The sequence below is a fragment of the Procambarus clarkii genome, chromosome 81 (assembly GCF_040958095.1).
Source record: "Procambarus clarkii isolate CNS0578487 chromosome 81, FALCON_Pclarkii_2.0, whole genome shotgun sequence".
Taxonomy (NCBI): Eukaryota; Metazoa; Arthropoda; class Malacostraca; order Decapoda; family Cambaridae; genus Procambarus; species Procambarus clarkii.
In genome coordinates this window covers 3,732,879-3,752,242 of record NC_091230.1, presented here as the reverse complement: position 1 = coordinate 3,752,242, position 19,364 = coordinate 3,732,879, and the positions used below count along the sequence as shown (strand labels likewise).

The window sequence follows — 19,364 nt, the reverse complement described above, 5'->3', positions numbered from 1 at the left end:
TTATCATGTAATGCAGAACATGTAGCAATAAGGCATCAAGAATTTAAAACATTAACTTTCTGTAAATGTGTAAATAATAATAATAATAATAATCACTGTGGAAAGAATACAAGAATATTCTGCAATGTTATAGCAACTGCTGTAATTAGCTTATAATAAAGTTATAGAGTACAGTACTATAAACACAGATACCGTAACATTTAATATAAAATGCTAAAGGAAACTTCAGATTAAGGTCTGGGGAAAACATAAAATTTGTCTATAATGCACTTCAACTGCTGAAAAAAACAATATTATTTATACTTAATACACTGCACCAGAATGTACTTGGAATCACTTAACATAACATTACTAATGAACAATGGAACTTGTAGCACCAAACACCACAAAAAGGAATTGAGTGAGGAATGGGCAGCTAATTCCTCTTATCAAGTCACTGGAGGAAAGAATATTTGATATACAGGGTTATTTCCTTATTAAATCGCAATTATTGTATAGCACAGAGTGTACCAACTATAGTTTACTTAGCTTCGATCTGTGGTATCCTCAGAACAAGGTTGGCTATCGTGAAAAACAATCCATGAGGAGTCGTGTTGGGAGGGGGGGGGGGGGGGGTGAGGAGAGTGGCGGCGTTGTTTACATCCGGAGGCGATCCTGGCATCGGTTTCCTGAACCTGGGCTGACGTCATGGACTGCTGTGACGTCATGGGCTGCCGTGACGTCATGGGAGGACGAGGGCGACGATTACAGAAACGAAGAGTACAGATGAATGTTGTAATGTAGAAAATACTCCATCCAGTGAGCAGTACACTTCAAAAGGCGCTGGAGTTGACACTCGGCGGCGATAATAGTAGCTAGGGAGCACCAACGAAAATCTGGGCGAGTAGGCTGCAGCGTCCCTGGACGTTTGAAATTCAAAATGGCTGGGTGAAGCTGGCCTTTCCTCCTCCCTGGATGAAGTAATGTTCTTGTTGGAAATAACTGCCTTACTTGGAGACGTTGACCTAGTGCAATAGTTGTCTGGTAGGACCCTGGACTAGTAAGATTATCGATGAAAGCAAGTGTTGCTGTGGTAGGTGGCTTGTGCTTGCTATGGCGTCGTGAGAGGCACACGAGGGGAGATTTTGCTTTGAGAGATATCCCTCCCTGCTCCCCAGTATTGTGTGTTCCTCTTTCCTTTTTGTTTGTATTGTTACTTCCTTTTGTGTAGGTCTTGCTTAGGGTCTTGGAGTAACACACACATGTACTTCTTGGTATTATTACTTGAGGTAGGATAAATATCAGCACACAAGGTCCTGTACGTCCTGCCTCTAGCGTTGTCTGAGAGGAACTGGGGATATCATTGCCACATACTATTGTAAGTCACCAACTATTGTGTTGGAATTATTCTTAAATACATTAGTCTGGACTTTTACATCATAAAAACATCTCATTTGAATTAACTTAATTATCAGTATCAAAATAAAGTAAATGTGACCCTTCTATCAGTTACTGACATCTCTACAAAGTGAGGGAGGCGTCAGTGAGAAGGAGAGGTCAGCCATTGTTGTTAGACCAGAGTCGTGGGGCAAATTCAGCTCCTATAAATTCTCTTGGACGAAGTGTTATGGAGACCAAAGTTCTGCCATCATCAACACGGGAAGGGAAGTGTTTTTCCGAAACCCATTTATCTAATAATTTTTGGTCATTAATGTTAGGTAGATATTGGGCAAACTGGTGAGAACACAAATGATCGACTCAAAAAAGGTAATTCAGCCTTGGTCCTTATGATTCATTATACAGTGTTTTCTCTGATATAGCTGTCATATATTAGGTTTCTGGCTTTACATCTAGCGCCCTTGGACAGGTCAAGAAGAGAAAGCAAGCTTGGTATATAAGTTACCAGGGTGATGGAAGCTAGCCTCAATCGAGGATAATTTGGTGTCTACATCCTAGTTATACCTGGTGGACTAAGCCTGCTGTACAATAAGATAAGGAACCTCCTCAATATATACTAATATATGTAGTTAATACTGTAGTTTGATTGGCTGCATATATACAAATTTAATATAAACCCCCCCTAACGTGTATGGATCGATTTGTGAGATTATTGCAGAAGTACAATCCACTTAACATCATACGAATTGATATCGAAATATATAAATTACCGTAAAAATAAATAAATAAATTCATATAAATTAAATAAATATAAATCTCACAGGTCGGTTCCCACACCCTAACACCAATACTACCACCCAAACACCAACACCACCTCCCTAACACCACCACCCTAACACTAACACCACAACCCTAACTTCAGCACCACCACCCTAACACAAACACCACCACCCTAACACTAACACCACAACCTTAACACCAGCAGCACCACCCTAACACCAACACCACAATCGAGTCAAGTCAGCCGCCGAGGGAGTGTGTCGGTGGTCGTACTCTACAATAAACATAATTATTCTCGAGTTAATTAAGGCTACAGTGATAGATCACAGTTCTAGGGTATCACAGATTGTATAACCGCCGCGCATAGGAAATAAAAATACATTGCCATCACTAGAACTTTGTGTTAAACAGTGATCATTCACCAGCACAGGCTAAGTGGGAGGTGTCGATGCTTTGTTTACATATTGGACTATAGTGAATAGTGGTACAGTAAATTAGTGATCTGTTACACAACAGACATAACGATACAGTGACGGACTCCAGAGGTTTGTGTTAGATAGAGAAGAACCGCCGTCATCAATTTACTGGCACTTAGGGAATCACCACTTGGGAGGCGACGACGCGTCACCTCGTCATCCAGACATCTTCCTTATTCACCTGGTTGTGTGAGCTGGAGACCTGACTGGTAAATAACCCCCCCCCCCCCTCTTGCCAAGTATTCTGGTGTACAGAGTGAGGTAAAATATTATCAAATTCTTGTTCAGTGTATCATATATACTAAAATCTCAAAAGTGGCTCATTCCGGATAGAGGTTGACACTTAATCTCGTGACACACGCATGTACACACTCACACACGCACGCGCACACACGCACGCTCACACAGTGTGTGCGTGCATGCACACTGAAAGAGTGTGCAGGAGCACTATGTTTGCCACTCTCCATAGTGTATAGTAGGTCACTGGAAACGGGAGATCTACCATAAATATGGATCATGACCTGTAACATGTAAATCTGAGGGGATCTTGTCAACGACTATGGCTTGAATTGGGCTGGTGCAGCCTCCTAAACGTACCAAGACTTTAACAACCTGGTAGTCACGAGGTCCACTATTGGTTAGGAATCCAGATATATTCAAATTCACTCGAGCAATAGGCTTCAGTTTCAACTGATCAACTAGCTGTTGAGAAATAAAGGTTTTCTGTGAACCTTGGTCAAAGAGACCACGAGTGGAAATTCTAGATCCCTTATTTATTAATTTTAATTGAGCTGTTGGTAACGTAGTTGTGTCATTCGACTCTGTTGCAAGTACACATATGTCTTGATGCACCTTGCAATACTGTACAGAAGTAAATTTTCCAATTTTCTTATGAGGATTGGTTGATCTTGACTGATCACTACCACACAAGGAGTAATGGTGTCTACCCTTGTGGCACTTGTTGCACATACGTAAGGAGACAGTACAGTTATTGGGGTCATGAGGACCCGTGCACCTTGTGCATCTGTGTAACTCTTGCAAATGATGAATTTGGTTGTTATGGTCTGGATAAGTACTACACTTATAAGTAAGATGTTCATTATTGCAGAACAAACACTTCTTCACTGTAGGAGAAGTCGTAGGAGTGGTGCTCACTACGGGGTTTGAAGGGTTCACTGTGTATGTACCTACATTTCCAGATTTCCATTTCGGATATGATTTATTGAAATCTGGTTTTACTACAGTAGTTGCAGTACGTTGGGGTTTATGATGAGAGTTAGTTGAGAAGTTTGAAACACGCTTCCCATCTTGGTTGGCTCTTTGTCTTTCGACTAGGGTATGTAAACCTTCTGTAATTTCATTCATGGTCAGAGAGGTTTTATTGTACATAGTACACAATTTATCTAAAGTTTCTCTTGGTAATTTGCGCCTTACAACTACTTTTGTCATCCATTCAGCAGTCTGAATTTCGACTTTAAGGCTTAAGGCCTTGAGTAAAGATTCTAGCTCTAGTCTGAAAGTTTGGAGAGAATTTGTAGAATTATTAGCAGATGGTAAATCCAGCAATTTTTGGACTAAGATAGTAATAGTCTTTTCCTTGTTATCGTAGTTGCTCTTAAGCAATTGAACAGCTAGGTCGTAACCATCACTGGTCAGTGTTATGTTAGAGATTACCTTCAGGGCTTCATTTCTTAACAAGCCTTGCAAATAAGTGAACTTGGTTGTTTTAGGGAAGTTAGTTTTAGATTCTACTGCATCCACGAATTTACTCCAGAAATCATCCCAACTCTCATTCTCGTTACCAGAGAATGTGGGTATATTGATCTATTGATCTTTGATCATCACGATCTGGATGTGCAGTAGAGGCTGTTGTTAATTTGTTTTTAGCAATTTGCTTTTTAAAGGGTTGAAGTTTAACCTGTACATCATCTTCATACTGGGCTAAATCATTTACAATGTCCTCAAGATCAGTTTCATTGAGGTTTGGTAAAGTTCTGTCAAGTACAGATTCATATGTTGTTTAATATGCTTGAATTTACCTTCAGCAACTTGAAGTAAGTCCTCTAATTCAATGTAGTCAACAGGTGACTGTTGTGACAGATTTTGACACTTGGTAATCTGTCGGGTCAAATGACCTTTCAGACTGATAAGGGTCCTTTTCATTTTGTCAGCTGCTTCCATCTTGCTGGGTAAGGGCTGGTCTGATAGTAAATAGTGGTTACTGATGTAACTGGGATATTGGCTCATTCAATGGAGTTCAATATCAATATAATAGCCTAATGTATTTGAATAGACTATACTACCTCGTTTAGAGGTTAATTTACCTACCTAACAATGGATAGCTAATATTTTGAGTAGTACTCGAATGCCAATATTGGATTTTCGTCCGGTTAGCTAATCAATTATCACCATTCGATCCAACAGTGAACATTCAATGGAAAAACTGATCCCTAGAACTAGTGTCCTATGGATCTTAGTGAAACGGTATTTCTTATATAAACGGAGTCAAATTAACTTACACAAAATTGGGGGGTTACATGCTAAAAGATTAATACATCCCTAGCATTATTCTGGTGCTGGTTCTTCACCAGAGTAAATAAAATATGAAAGTAAATAAGGTTGCTTATATAATATTAATTGGAGGTAAATGCACCTCAATATGCTGCTGGATAGAATAGTACAGTATATGTAAATCAATGGGTTAATGTAATTGATCTCTTTGAGAGATCACTGCTGTAACTACAGAGTTATTGCTACAGATAAAAAAGGGACAGCTTGGCTGTAAGTCTAGAGAGGTGTAATCGGTTGCCACACTCCACCGACGACGTGTTGCATAGGGTAAATTGTTGCACATGAAGGTGGAGAAGCCTAGCACCTCGGTTGGCGTCGCCTTGGTACTGAAAGGCAATTACATTGTAGAAATCTTTTACATAATAGGTAACTACCAATGCATCCTAAATTATAAGGATAACTATAAAAATCATCAGCTAATATCTGTGCAATTTATTCAAACACTGTAAACTTCTTCTGGAGAAATTAATGAAAATAATCATCTATTTAGATGGTAAATTTACTAAAGCCACGTACGGGATTTTATTATTTTTTCTACTGCCTAACGACAACTAGCCTAAATGTTAACTGTGGCCACATGATAACAAACAGGTGAACCTAGCTGCCGAGCTGCATGTCCATTGATGTGGAGACTTGAACAATTCTTCGTCCTCCAGCTGCTGCTGCTTGAAAGACGTTGACTTTGGAACTGCAGATATGCTAGTCTGGGACATGGCTATTGTGCCAGATAACGTGGCACCGCTCTACTGGTCGTGGGAGCGAAATAAGTAGGATCAAAATGTAGCTCTGCTACACGACGCCATGTTCTCGTGTCTAGTGACGCTCTCCCGTCTTCCTCCTCTTCCTTATTGCGCATGCGCGGCTCTCGATAGACATCTCGAGCGTAAATGTATATGTATATATCGCAATTGACTAAGGAAGAAAGAGGTAGTGTTGAGTATTAATATCACATTAAATTCTTCTGTGATAAATTAGAATTTTGCGTAACATTAATTGATTTATTAAAGTTGTGGAGCTAATCGAGGAAATTAAAGTAAAATCATTTACATTAAAGTAATTTCCTCTAGAATGTTTAATATCAACTAAATAATGGAGTTCCAGTAAGTAGTAGTATACTACAAAATTAAACTTATTAGTAAGTAACTATTCGTGGTTAATACAAAGGTTGCATTAAATACAAAGATGTATAAAACTGTTGGTTATTTCCAACACTTGTCAAACACAAGACGAAGCTGGGAAGTTCAGCGGTATGCCACTAGGCTAGTCCCAGAACTAAGAAGCATGAGTTATTAGGACAGACTACGTGAATATACCTCACGTCGCTGGAAGACAGAAGAGCTAGGGAAGACATGATCACCACATACAAAATTCTCAGGGGAATTGAAAGGATAGACAAGGATGGATTATTTAACGTGTGTGGTACACGCACAAGGGGACACAGTTGGAAGCTGACTACCCAAATGAGCCACATAGACATTAGAAAGAACATTTTCAGTGTCAGAGTAGTTAATAAATGGAGTGCACTAGGAAATGATGTGGTAGAGGCTGGCTCCATACACAGTTTCAAATGTAGATATGACAGAGCCCAGTAGGCTCAGGAATCTGTACATCAGTTGATTGACGGTTGAGAGGTGGGACCATAGAGCCAAAGCTCAACCCCAGCAACCACAACTAGGTGAGTACCACGACTCAAACACCAACACCACCACCCTAACACCATCACCACCACCCTAACACCAGCACCACCACCCAAACACCAGCCACACCACCCCTAACACAACCATCCTAACACCAGCACCACCACCCTGACACCAATTCAACCACCCTAACACCGGCACAATCACACTAACACCAGCATCGCCATCTTAACACCAACTCCACCACCCTAACACCAGCACCACCACCCTAACACCAGCACCAGCACCCAGTGGTCAACACTGGTCATCAGGTAGCAGCACCAAAGCTAGAGGTCAATACTGAGTGTGGTGCCAACAACCAACCGAGTAGGACGTTCCTGAGGTCTCTCTCTGCTCCTGGCTGGTATTTACGTTGGACGATTGGCGGTTGCCCTGTCGAGTTGTAGTTTGCCACTACGGGGTAACTGTTTTTCAGTCTCAGTATAGGGACTTACGTGCCGCCACTGCAGAGGAAGGAGTCGGCAGGGCTGACATTTTCCTGTAGGGTGGATATTGGTATCATCAGCAACACTGATGTTATGGACATGAAAGTGGGAGATCTCGCTGGTCTTCAGGTCGTTCGTGAGGACAGAGTGGTTGTGAAGTTCGCTGAGAGTGGCTTGTTCAGGAAATTTCTGGACAGGATTGGGAGGTGCGGCTGTGCTACGGTCAAGTCTCTGTGACTGACGAATCTGAGTGAGGAGTACACCACCTGTCTATTAAGATTGCGCCGTTTGAAGTGTTTGAATGCGCCGTTCTTCGTGGGAATGTACCTTCCCTATCAATTGCTGGCTTTATGGTCTGCTTCTACTCCCGTGAGCAAACTCGGACATATTTTAATTGTGGCCACATTGTACATTTGGCTGCTGCGTGCAACACTCGGATGTATGAACGGGTTAACGTGTTTCCTGAAGCGGATTTTCCTCCTTTGCCAGAGCAAGAGGAACTCTCGGTTCTGGACAGTGCCCCTTGTATGAGAACGGATGTAGTGTTGGCTAACGCAAATCTGTGTTCTGCAAGTGCTGCTTTCTTAGTCACTCCTGGTGGAACTGGAGTCCGTCCTGCTGGAGGCTGTTGGAGTGTGACTGTGAGTTCTCTCTGCGCTGATGTGGTGGGGGAGGATTTCCTGCCATCTGCTGTCCCGGTGGTGTTACTGGGTTCCTCGGCCGTCGTTCCCATAAGTGCGGTTGGTGGTGTGGGTGTTATAGTGCTTGCGGACCCGCCCCAGTCGTCGGCTTCCTCGCATCAGCTAGCTCCTTTGCCTCCGCTGGCTTCCTTGCCTCATTTGGCTCCCTTTCTGTTGGATTTTTCTCCTTTGCAGAGCAAGAGGATCTCTCGGTTCTAGGCAGTGCCCCTTGTATGAGGACGGATGCAATGTTGGCTGACGCAAATTTGTGTTTTGCAAGTGCTGCATTCTTGGTCACTCCTGTTGGAACTGGAGTTCGTCCTGCTGGAGGCTGTTGGAGTGGGATGACGAGTTCTCTCTGTGCTGATGTGGTGAGGGAGGATTTCCTGCCGTCTGCTGCTCCGGTGGTGTTACCGGATTCCTCGGCCGTCGTGCCCATAAGTGCGGTTGGTGGTGTGGGTGTCGGGGTTATGGTGGTTGCAGACCCTTTCCCGTCATCTGCTTCCTCGCATCAGCCAGCTCCTTCGCCTCCGCTGGCTCCCTCGCCTCATTTGGCTCCCTCACTTCCACTGGCTCCTTCCCCTTTGCCGGCTCCCACGCCTCTGTCTGCCCCCTCGTCTCCGCTGGCCTCACATGCCCTGTCTCCAGTGCTTGTTCCCTGTGTCGCATGTGGGGTATGGGCCTGTAACCCCTGTTGGTGAGGATGGTGTACTTCCGGCTTGCACTTTGCTCAGTGTGGTGCGGCCTGCCGAGGGCTCTACTCACATGCCTCCTGCTGGTGGCGACAGTTCGGATGATCAGCGACCTGTGTCCAAGTGTTCTCGGACGGCTTGGAATGTGTTGCCCCCTCATGAGTGGGCTGTCAAGTGTGACGATGTGGTTGGTGGTGCTGTGGAGGGCTCTGTGCTGCCTCCTGTGTCGTCCCTGCGCCTCCTGCTGTTGGCTCCTCTCCGTGCGTGATTGCCCTCGGTGCTCGTGACCTCGTCGTGGTGCTGAAGAAGGATGTGCCCGGAGGTGGGGGCCCTGGCGCGTCTGTGTCCCCATGCGGATACCCCTGGTGTGAAGCCCCGTACGAATCCCAGTGCGGCTCCCTATGACAAACCAAGTACGTCACTCAGTGCTCGACCCCCTCGTGCGGCACCCGTCTCTGGTCATTGCCTCCGGGGACGTGGTCCCTGCGTCGCAGTCTTTGAAACTTACCTTGGATGGCCGGGTGCGTCCGAGCCCGTGGTGCTCCTCTACTATTTGGGTGCCGCAGGTGAAGGGATTATATTATGTGGTGCCGGATCTGATGCCTCGGCCCTGTGCATTTCCTGGTAGACAAATGCCCAATGACGTCATGCTGATTTGGGAGGTTTACTGGTTGCGCTTTCCGGCGCTGGTGTTCCCGGACAAATAAGCAGAGTGCTTGAATTATATACACCCTGTATTTTTGTAATTGTTGCCTTGTCTACTATATGTATGTTTTGTATCTATGTTTTTGGCTCGCCTCGTTTGGACGTTGTGTTTAGTTGTTTTGTTTGTGTTTTGTTTATACTGTGCTATTGTTTTGCCTGTGTGTTTGAATGTTGTATTCTGTGTTGTGTTCTTGTGGTGTTATGTTTGTGTGTGTGTGTGTGCACACTTTCTTATTTGTGTGTGTTTTGTGTTTCCTTTGCCGGTTCCTGCATGTTCCGGTATTTTCTTTCATGTGTGTTTGGGGTGTGGTTGTCGCTTTGTTTCCCGGTCGTGCGTTATTTCTTTGTTTTGTGGTGTGCCGCATGTTCCGTGTGTAATGTGTCTGTTTTGTATTGTTTTTATGTTTGTTACTTTTGTTTTCTGGTGTTTTTCTTTTGTGTACGTTTGTAGTTTAATGTCCATACTTGGCACGCCCCATCTGGGTGGTGCGGTTCCTTATTGTGTGTTCCTATGTCTTTAAATTTTTGTTCTGTTTATGTTTCCTTTTACGTTCTTTGCTCTATGTGCCTTGTAATCTGTGTTTCTTGTTATTATGTGTTCGTTGTTCTGTATTTTGCTGTGAAGCTTATTTTGAATGTTCTACGTTGCATTTCTGACTTCGCGTGTTTTTGTGTGATGTGGAGCAGATGCTCGGTTTTATTTTGATGCTTCGGTACCTTTATATTGTATATTTTATGTATTTTCTTTTACGAGAAAGAAAAGAAAAAAAAAGGTCAACACTGGTCATCACATAGCAGCACCAGAGCTAGAGGTCAACACTGGTCATCACATAGCAGCACCAGAGCTAGAGGTCAACACTGGTCATCACATAGCAGCACCAGAGCTAGAGGTCAACACTGGTCATCACATAGCAGCACCAGAGCTAGAGGTCAACACTGGTCATCACATAGCAGCACCAGAGCTAGAGGTCAACACTGATCATCACATAGCAGCACCAGAGCTTGAGGTCAACACTGGTCATCACATAGCAGCACCAGAGCTAGAGGTCAACACTGGTCATCACATAGCAACAGAGCTAGAGGTCAACACTGGTCATCAAGTAGCAGCAACAGAGCTAGAGGTCAACACTGGTCATCAAGTAGCAGCACCAGAGCTAGAGGTCAACACTGGTCATCACATAGCAGCACCAGAGCTAGAGGTCAACACTGGTCATCACATAGCAGCACCAGAGCTTGAGGTCAACACTGGTCATCACATAGCAGCACCAGAGCTTGAGGTCAACACTGGTCATCACATAGCAGCACCAGAGCTAGAGGTCAACACTGGTCATCAAGTAGCAGCACCAGAGCTAGAGGTCAACACTGGTCATCACATAGCAGCACCAGAGCTAGAGGTCAACACTGGTCATCACATAGCAGCACCAGAGCTTGAGGTCAACACTGGTCATCACATAGCAGCAACAGAGCTAGAGGTCAACACTGGTCATCACATAGCAGCACCAGAGCTAGAGGTCAACACTGGTCATCACATAGCAGCAACAGAGCTAGAGGTCAACACTGGTCATCAAGTAGCAGCACCAGAGCTAGAGGTCAACACTGGTCATCACATAGCAGCACCAGAGCTAGAGGTCAACACTGGTCATCACATAGCAGCACCAGAGCTTGAGGTCAACACTGGTCATCACATAGCAGCAACAGAGCTAGAGGTCAACACTGGTCATCAAGTAGCAGCACCAGAGCTAGAGGTCAACACTGGTCATCAAGTAGCAGCACCAGAGCTAGAGGTCAACACTGGTCATCAGGAAGCATCAACAGAGCTAGAGGTCAACACAAGTCATCAGGTAGCAGCAACACTGGTCCTGACTGTACTGTACTATGTGCAGTTGCCAGGTCAACATTGTAGTGATACTCGTCACCCTTCTCTATGCCAGTGTGACCAGGACTGTCTACAGCAAACACGCCGAACAACTTAATCACTTTCACTTAAGCTGTCTCCGCAGGCTCCTCCACATCAGGTGAAAAGACAAAATCCTGGACAGGGAGGTCCTGGAAGGGGCCCGGTATTCCCAGCGTCTACACCCTTCTACAGAAAACTCAGGTCAGATGGGCAGGTCACGTTGTCATACTGCCTGACAGCCGATTGCCAAAACGGCTGCTGCATGGAGAATTATGTCAGGGCACGAGTTCAGTTGGGTGGCAGAAGAAACTATTCAAGTATTTCCTCAAAGTAATCCTCATAGACCTGGACATTAACCCCAACACTTGGGAGTCGTTTGCTTAAGATATTCCAACTAGGAAAAGCAAAGTCACCACAGTGACCGGTGCGGCAAAGAATAGACGGACTGTAGAGTCCCAGAGGAAACATGCCGCGTGCAAAGCTAGAGCAACCTCCACCCCCTGCAGTAGCACTTACCCACAAACGTCCCGTGTGTATGTGGGCGAGCCTTCTGAACCCATAATGGTCTCACCCTCTTTCAACGGGCACACAGGCCACCGACCTTCAACCTGATATATTGATGTCATGGTCATCTTCGACTCAGAAGGACGACGGTGATCATCGTGTGTGAAATCCTGAGAAGGTCGCGTGTACTTATTAAACTGTGGCAAAGCTCCCTGCACATTAGTGTTGTGTATTACATATTTTCCGAGCTCATTATACTATTCTATACACATTAAACTGAAGCAATCGAGTGTTTTTCACTCACCACTTATTAACATGCTGAATATGATAACACTGTTATTGTTCACAGAAGCTGAAGGACATGCCCAAGGACTTGAGTTTCAAGTTTGCTAAGGACCCGAAACATGCCCACCTGAACAGGAACCCCGACATTCTGCCAGGTAAGGTGTGACCCAGTTTATGACTTATCCCCCCCCCCTCCCCCCTCTCCCGGGACAGGACAAGAGCAATCCTAATACACAAGTTCTAAGCTATTTTGATAAGTACAATGATCTCTACGTTGTTAATAATATCATCATTAAGAGTAACCCAAGACTATAGAAAAGTGTAAAACGCCTATTGGCCTATATGAGGCAGCTCCTATTTAACTCCACCCAAACTCGTTCATATATTTTAACCTTTGCCTGGACCAATCCAGCGATCCAACGCCTATTGTTTTATCAGGCAATATGTTCCATAAAACAACAACCGTGTTTCCAAAGCAGTATTAACCCAGATCTTTCAACAAATTTTATTTTGTGCTAGCAGTACCCGGCCACGCGTTGTTGCGTTGCTGAGCCACAGCAACCTTCCCTGTCCCCCAGTCCTCCCCACCATTCCCTCCTCACCCGTCTCCTTGGCCTTCCAACCATTCCCCACTCCACCGTCCCCTCGTCATCCCCACTCCACCATCCCCTCTTCCTTCCCACCGTGCCCCACTCCTGTCCCTTTGTCCTCCCCACCATTCTCCCTTCCCCCCATCCCCTCGTCTCCGTCATCCCAAACTCCCCAGTCCCTTCGTCCTTCCCCACCATTACCCCCTCTCTTGTTCCCTCGTCTTCCCCACCATCTCTCACTTCTGTCCCCTCATCATCCCCACCATTCCCCACTCCCTCGTCCGATGCCTTCTCAAATGGTCTGATGTTCCCATCATAAAATTGGAAACATCAAATGATGCGATGTTCCCATCACTGAAATATAAGAAAAACAGTTAAAAATGAAATGAAAATATGAAAAAATAAGAAATAAACTATACTCACGAAATTGAACGGTATAGTAAACAACACAGCTCAATTCCAATGCAATTCACACAATTAAATCAAAATGAAAAATCAAAATCTACGAAAATTCAATTTATCAATGCAATCAGAAACATTGAAATGGAATTGTAACATATTTAGTATAGTGTGTGTGGCTCTTACATGCAATAGATGGCGCTGTTTTTCAAGAAAAGCGTAGTTTTACCTGTCACGGGTGTGGCATCTATACTTATACTTACGAAATGAATGGTATGGTAAACAACACAGCTCAATTCCAACACAATGTCAAACAAAATAATTCAATAAAAAAAAAATCGAAGTCTATGAAAATAAAATTTATCAATGCAATCGGAGACATTGAAATGGAATTCGTAACATTTATTATAGTGTGCATATTGCTATTATGTGCAATAGATGGCACTGTTTTTCAAAAACGCATGTTTACACCTGTCAGAGGGAAGGCATCTATATAGTGTGCATATAAAAAGACACACCTATTCGAATGCAACGTCGTGTGAAAATTTTAAAGCAATCGGTGAAGAACTTTCGGAGATTAGCGGTTATGCACAAACGAATATTTCCATTTTTATTTATATAGATTGATAAATTTAAAACCTTGTTTTCGTCCGTTATACACATCTTTATCCATGTATATATTTCAGCATTGTCATCCCTTACTCTTCGTCTTTCTAGACAATGTAAATTAAGATTTTATTACATCTCTTCTCAAAGTTTCTAATTTCTGGGATTAGTTGTCATCGTTCTCTGTTTGTATTCAAGTGAATTTATGTCCATTCAATGGTATGGAGACTAAAACTGAACTTATATATATATACTAACTGTACCCGGCCACACATTGCTATGGCTCAGCAATGCATGCACATTTCTGAGCCCCAGCAATCCTCCCTTGTCTCCCCCGTCCTACTCACCATTCCCCCTTCTTCGTCTCCTTGTCCTCCCTACCATTCCTCCCCTCGTCCTCCCCACCATCCCCCAATCCTCCATTCCCCCGTCCTTCCCTCTCCCCTGTACCCTTGTCCTCCCCACAATTCCCCCCTCCCCTGTGCCCTCATCCTCCCCACCTTCCATCACTGCCCCTGTCCCCCCCCCCCACTATTCTCCACTCCCCCATCCCCTCGTCCTCCCCAACATCCCCCTCTCCCCCATCCTCCCCACCATTACACCCCTCCCCAATCCCTTAGTCCTCCCCACCATCCCCCACTTTCGTCCCTACAGCCTACCCACTCCCTAGTCCAATCAGTTTTCAAATGATATGATGTTCTCATCAGAAAAATGGGAACATCAAATGATTTGATGTTCCCTCACTGAAAAATAAAAAGAAAAGTTAAAAAAACAAAATGAAAAAATGAAAAATTATAAAAATTAACTATACTCATGAAATGAATGGTATGGTGAACAACACAGCTCAATTCCAATGCAATGTCAGACAGAAATTAAATCAAAATGAAAATAAATCGAAATCTATGAGAATTAAATTTTTCAATGCAATCAGAAACATTAAAATGGAATTGTAACATTTAGTATAGTGTGAGTGTTGTTTTTTCGTGCAACAGATGGCACTTTTTCCAAAAAAACGCAGGTTTTTACCTGTCACAGGTGTGGCATGTATATAGAAGGTATATAAAAACATGCATGTATTTGAATAGAACGTGTCAAAATTTGAAAGCAATTGGTGAAGAACTTTCGGAGATTACTTCATGTGTTGCCTTTACATGCAATATATGGAGCTGTTTTTTTCAAAAAAAGCATGTTTCTACCTATCACAGGTGTGTGGCATGTATATAGTAGGTATATAAAAACACGGGCGTATTCGAATACAGCGTCGTGTTAAAATTTCAAAGCAATCTGAAAAGACGTTTTGAAGATTTCCCTCGCACGAGAAAGTTTTTTTTTTTTTAAATGTATTTTACCTGTCACAGATGTGACATCTATATAGTATGTATATAAAAACACTCGTATGCAAATGGAACGTTGTGTCAAAATTTCAAACCAATCGTTGAAGAACTTTCGGAGATTAACGATTTTGAACAAACGAACATTTACATATTTATTTATATAGATAGATGTAAACAGCTGAGGTCCCAAGACAGACTCCTGGGCCACTCCGCCCTCAACGGCCTCCCTGTTGGACTCATCTATACCTATGCCAACTCTCCGCTTTCTCTGAAACAACCAAGCATCAAACTAATCCAAGACAACCACACACAATACCATACACCCCCTACCCCCTCCAATGAGTCCTTTATTAAGAATAGTATCACAGACTCCAACAAAGTCAAAATATTAAATGTCACAATCTTCCCTGCTATCAACTGAGATATACCTGTGGAAGAACGAAAATAATTCTACCAAACCCGAACACCCCTCACATTAAACAAATGGCCCCTGTGCTCATCAATCCAAAGCAACCCTCCCACAATAGATGCCAAACTAATTGAATAAGAGTTCGCCTCAAGTGAGCTATCTCTCTTCATATAACTTTGTACCACACCCGAAACCTTCCACAACTCTAGTGCCTCGCTCGACTTCAGTGATCCACCAAATATGCAAGGCAAGGGCTCACCAAACACCTCCTTACATTCTTCAAGTACTCCAGGAAATACCTCATTTTACCTTGGGGACTTGTTTGGCATGAACACATCCATCTGTTTAACAACTTCCTCCCTGGTATCCACCAAACCCGTCAACCCATCCTCGTCACTAACAGTCTAGCTGTTTAAAGATAGGATGTAGACAATTATATATATCGAATTGTATTGTATACATGGGTAATCTATCTTCAGCAATCAAAGGGTAGTTTTTTACCTGGGAAGTTGGGCATGGTTCATCCCAGGGGATTTAGTGTTGGAGTGCTTAATTAAGATTGTCACATCTCCCTTTATGTCTAATTCATCAATTTAGAGAAATATATGTATTAAAAGTGATTGCAGTTAATACCCCTGGAAACACAAACCGTAAATGTCTATTTTCCGCTTGTTACAACTTGTAAAGAAGTTGTTACATCTTGGCTTAACGTGTTTATGACGTATTAGAACGTTGTTACAACTTGCTATATTGGTTGTTATAACTGGTTAGGTGTTAAAACTTGCTCGAACGTTGTACCAACGCCGTAGTTTCGATGTGTGTTTGGCGGGACCTCTCTTTGTTAAGCACATTTTTACACTTATGTAGGCTAGGGCGCACCTATGTGTTACCTGTGAGCCAGAACCAACTGGCACATCCGCCATCTAGTGTGGATACTCTTCAGTTTGATAACATTAATTTTCGTGTTACATTGTCACTTTTGGTATTAAATTGTTCACAATATAAAGGCGCGCATTTTACAATTTGTCCCATAATAATAGGACAATAAATGGAATTTTGACAAATATTTTAATTTTGACACTCAACGCAGCAAAAGTATTCATAATCTTTCCAGTGTTCTGACCTCAATTGTCATGCTACGTCGTTTATTATGGTATATTATGCGCAATCTAAAGGCGCCCATTTTAAAATTAGTCCCTGAATGATCGGATAAAAATTTGAAATTTAACAAATATTTTAATTTGGGGCGCAACCTGCGTCCCTGGTGAACGTCCTTGAGAAAAATTTCGAACGGAGGGACTGCGTCTCTGGAGCGCGAAACTGTGTCAGTAACGTAATTCTCGTTTTAAAAGAGGAAACTTTTCTTTAACGTTTTTCATACCGTTTTGAAACAGAATTTCCTGCCCACCTAACCTATCAGAGGACCCTTAACTTACTGTTGTTGAAAACAAAAAATTATTTTCATTTTTTTTCCATTTTCAAATTACGTCTATATTCGGCCATACGGAGCAAACGGCCACAAGTGACGTTCTTTGTAAGAGGACAGGTTAGCGAGACACAAATCTGCCCTCCCTTGTTACGACTCAGCTCACCGGCGGTGGTATCGGCGAGATACAACGTTTTTCGTAATACACACACACATAACTCAATAATCCCTCACTGACTCCTTGTGTGTGTGTGTGTGTGTGTGTCACCCTCACACTTCATGCCCCATTGCCAAAACCGCCCACCTAATCACTTTCCTAGACCTGAGGGGTCTCACTTTAAAAAAATAAATCCTGAGAATGAGACCCACTATCAGTCAAAGCTACCGACTACCTTCCCCTCCCCTTCCCCTCTCTCCTATCCTCCTTAACGGGCCCTGCCCTAACCACCCATTTTTAAAGCTCGGTCTCCAACTGTTACGACCACTTAAGACTAGAAACCGGGTTCTTGTTGGAGGAACCTATGTGCTGTATCCGATCCAGAGTCCGTAGTACGCTTTCAAGAAAGTGGCGATATAGTGCAAAATAAAGCAGGGAGGGCATGAACAAAACGCTGTTCCTTTCACCAATGTATTATATATTTAACCATTACCGTTAAGTTTATATATATGTACACCATCACCATTAAATATATATAAAAGAACAAATGGCTATTTCTACACCTATATGCAAGGATATCCTTTCACTCAGGATAATGAACGTGCTCACGTGCAGATTCGTCAAAACCCAGTGTTTCTCCACTGCCCAGTAACTTATCCAACCTTACTGGGAAACACTGGCGAGTCCACCTGTACATGGGCCAGCCCACTGAAAGTGTCATGATGTGTCTGAACCCCTCCCTCGACCGCTCTCCAGCTACTCGCTGGCAGAGGACCTCACCCACACTCTGAGCGCGGTCACAAACCAATACAGGGGTACCGGTCTCCTGGCAGCAGTCTCTAACGTCCAGCTAGCAGCACTACTCAACAGGTACCTCCCTGCCGTCAGTTTCTCCCCTAAGCCAATTCTGGAGGCACGCCGATCTCTTTCAACATTATGTAACTAGCAGCTACCACACTGCTTCAGAACGGCGGCGGCTTACATGGTCGTCTTTCCAGGACCATGTCGGGAGACCGTGGACTGCCCAAGATGAACTGCCGTCTCCAGTACCGCTGCCCCCAGACGTCACCTCTGTTGACACAAAAACGTCATCAATAACCTTGCCGGTACTGGTGAAACTAGGAAATACCACTAACCCACTGGGGAGTTGACATTGTGCTCTGTAGCACACCCTAGGTGGCGCTGGTCTTGATTCGCCACCTCACCAGAGGTTACTCACAACGACCCCTCTGGCTGACCAAGACAGGAATTTTGAGCCACTTGCAGGTATTAGACAGCCACCACCAGATGGCATTGTCCACATTACGTCGGAACCCATGGGGGGCTTAGAGAGCCGACTCACAGATGGCGCTGACGTCGCTACTCCATACTCCGAAGATGTTGTTGGGTTCGTAACACCTACCCTGGTCCAGCCGTGGGGAGGGGGGTCCCTTTATGCCCTCTTACCCCTTTTACTCCTGCGACAACACCTTTCCCAATCTACGGACCTTACACACACTTTTGACTACATTTTTACCCCCGCGACAACACCCGTCCCAATCTGTGTGTGGACCTTCCACACACTTTTTGACTAGGACCAAGTTCGATCCTATGATTCGAGCATCGGCTCAGGTTTGGGACGGTTCTAGTCTCAATTTTCCCTTCTCCAGTTTATTCCACTAAAATTAGTTCCCTATAAATCGAGCAGTGGTTGTAACCAAATAGTTTGTGGGAGCGGGACAGTGTTGATCCCCTCTTTGATATTAGTTAATTTTTTCCCTGGCAAATATTGCTACTCCACCTCCTCGTCTCATTTGTCTGTTCGTGTGAGATAATTGGTATTCATGAATTTTCTTCATTCCCCAATGTGTCTATTTGCGCAATAATATCTTATATCTAGTGTTATTGTGTACGCATGTACACTTAACTCGTTTATTTGGCTTCTAAGATTACTGTTATTTGTATAGTACATCTTAAGGTTGTTAAGAGCTAACAGTGTTGTGTGGTTGGCAGCGGACAGCAGGAAGGTTCTCCTGAAGAGTTTGGAGCACGTCTCAACGACCGAGTACGTCAACGTGGCCAGAGTCAACGGTTTGGACTGTAAGGTAGGTCTTGGGTCACGGTCAATGGTTTGAACTTGAAGGTAGGTCATGGGTAAGGTTCCAGGGTCAATGGTATGGACTGGAAAGTAGGTCATAGGTCATAGGTCAGGGTCAACGGTTTGGATTGGAAGGTACGTCATGGGTCACGGTCCAGGGTCAATGGTATAGACCGGAAGGTATGTCAAAGGTCATGGGTCAGGGTCAACGGTTTGGATCAGAAGGTAGGTCATTGGTCATGGTCCAGGGTCAACGGTAAGGACCGGAAGGTAGGTC

General features: G+C 43.9%; 1 long non-coding RNA gene across 1 annotated transcript in view; it reads left to right on the top strand.

Moving 5' to 3' along the window:
• The window catches only part of LOC138358106 (uncharacterized), a 39,243-nt gene extending 20,148 nt beyond the window's left edge, over positions 1-19,095 (top strand). Inside the window, exons 2-3 of the long non-coding RNA XR_011225222.1 lie at positions 12,154-12,244; positions 19,003-19,095. This is a non-coding gene — a long non-coding RNA (uncharacterized lncRNA). The remainder of the gene's footprint in view (positions 1-12,153; positions 12,245-19,002) is intronic.
• Positions 19,096-19,364: the final 269 nt, after the last annotated feature.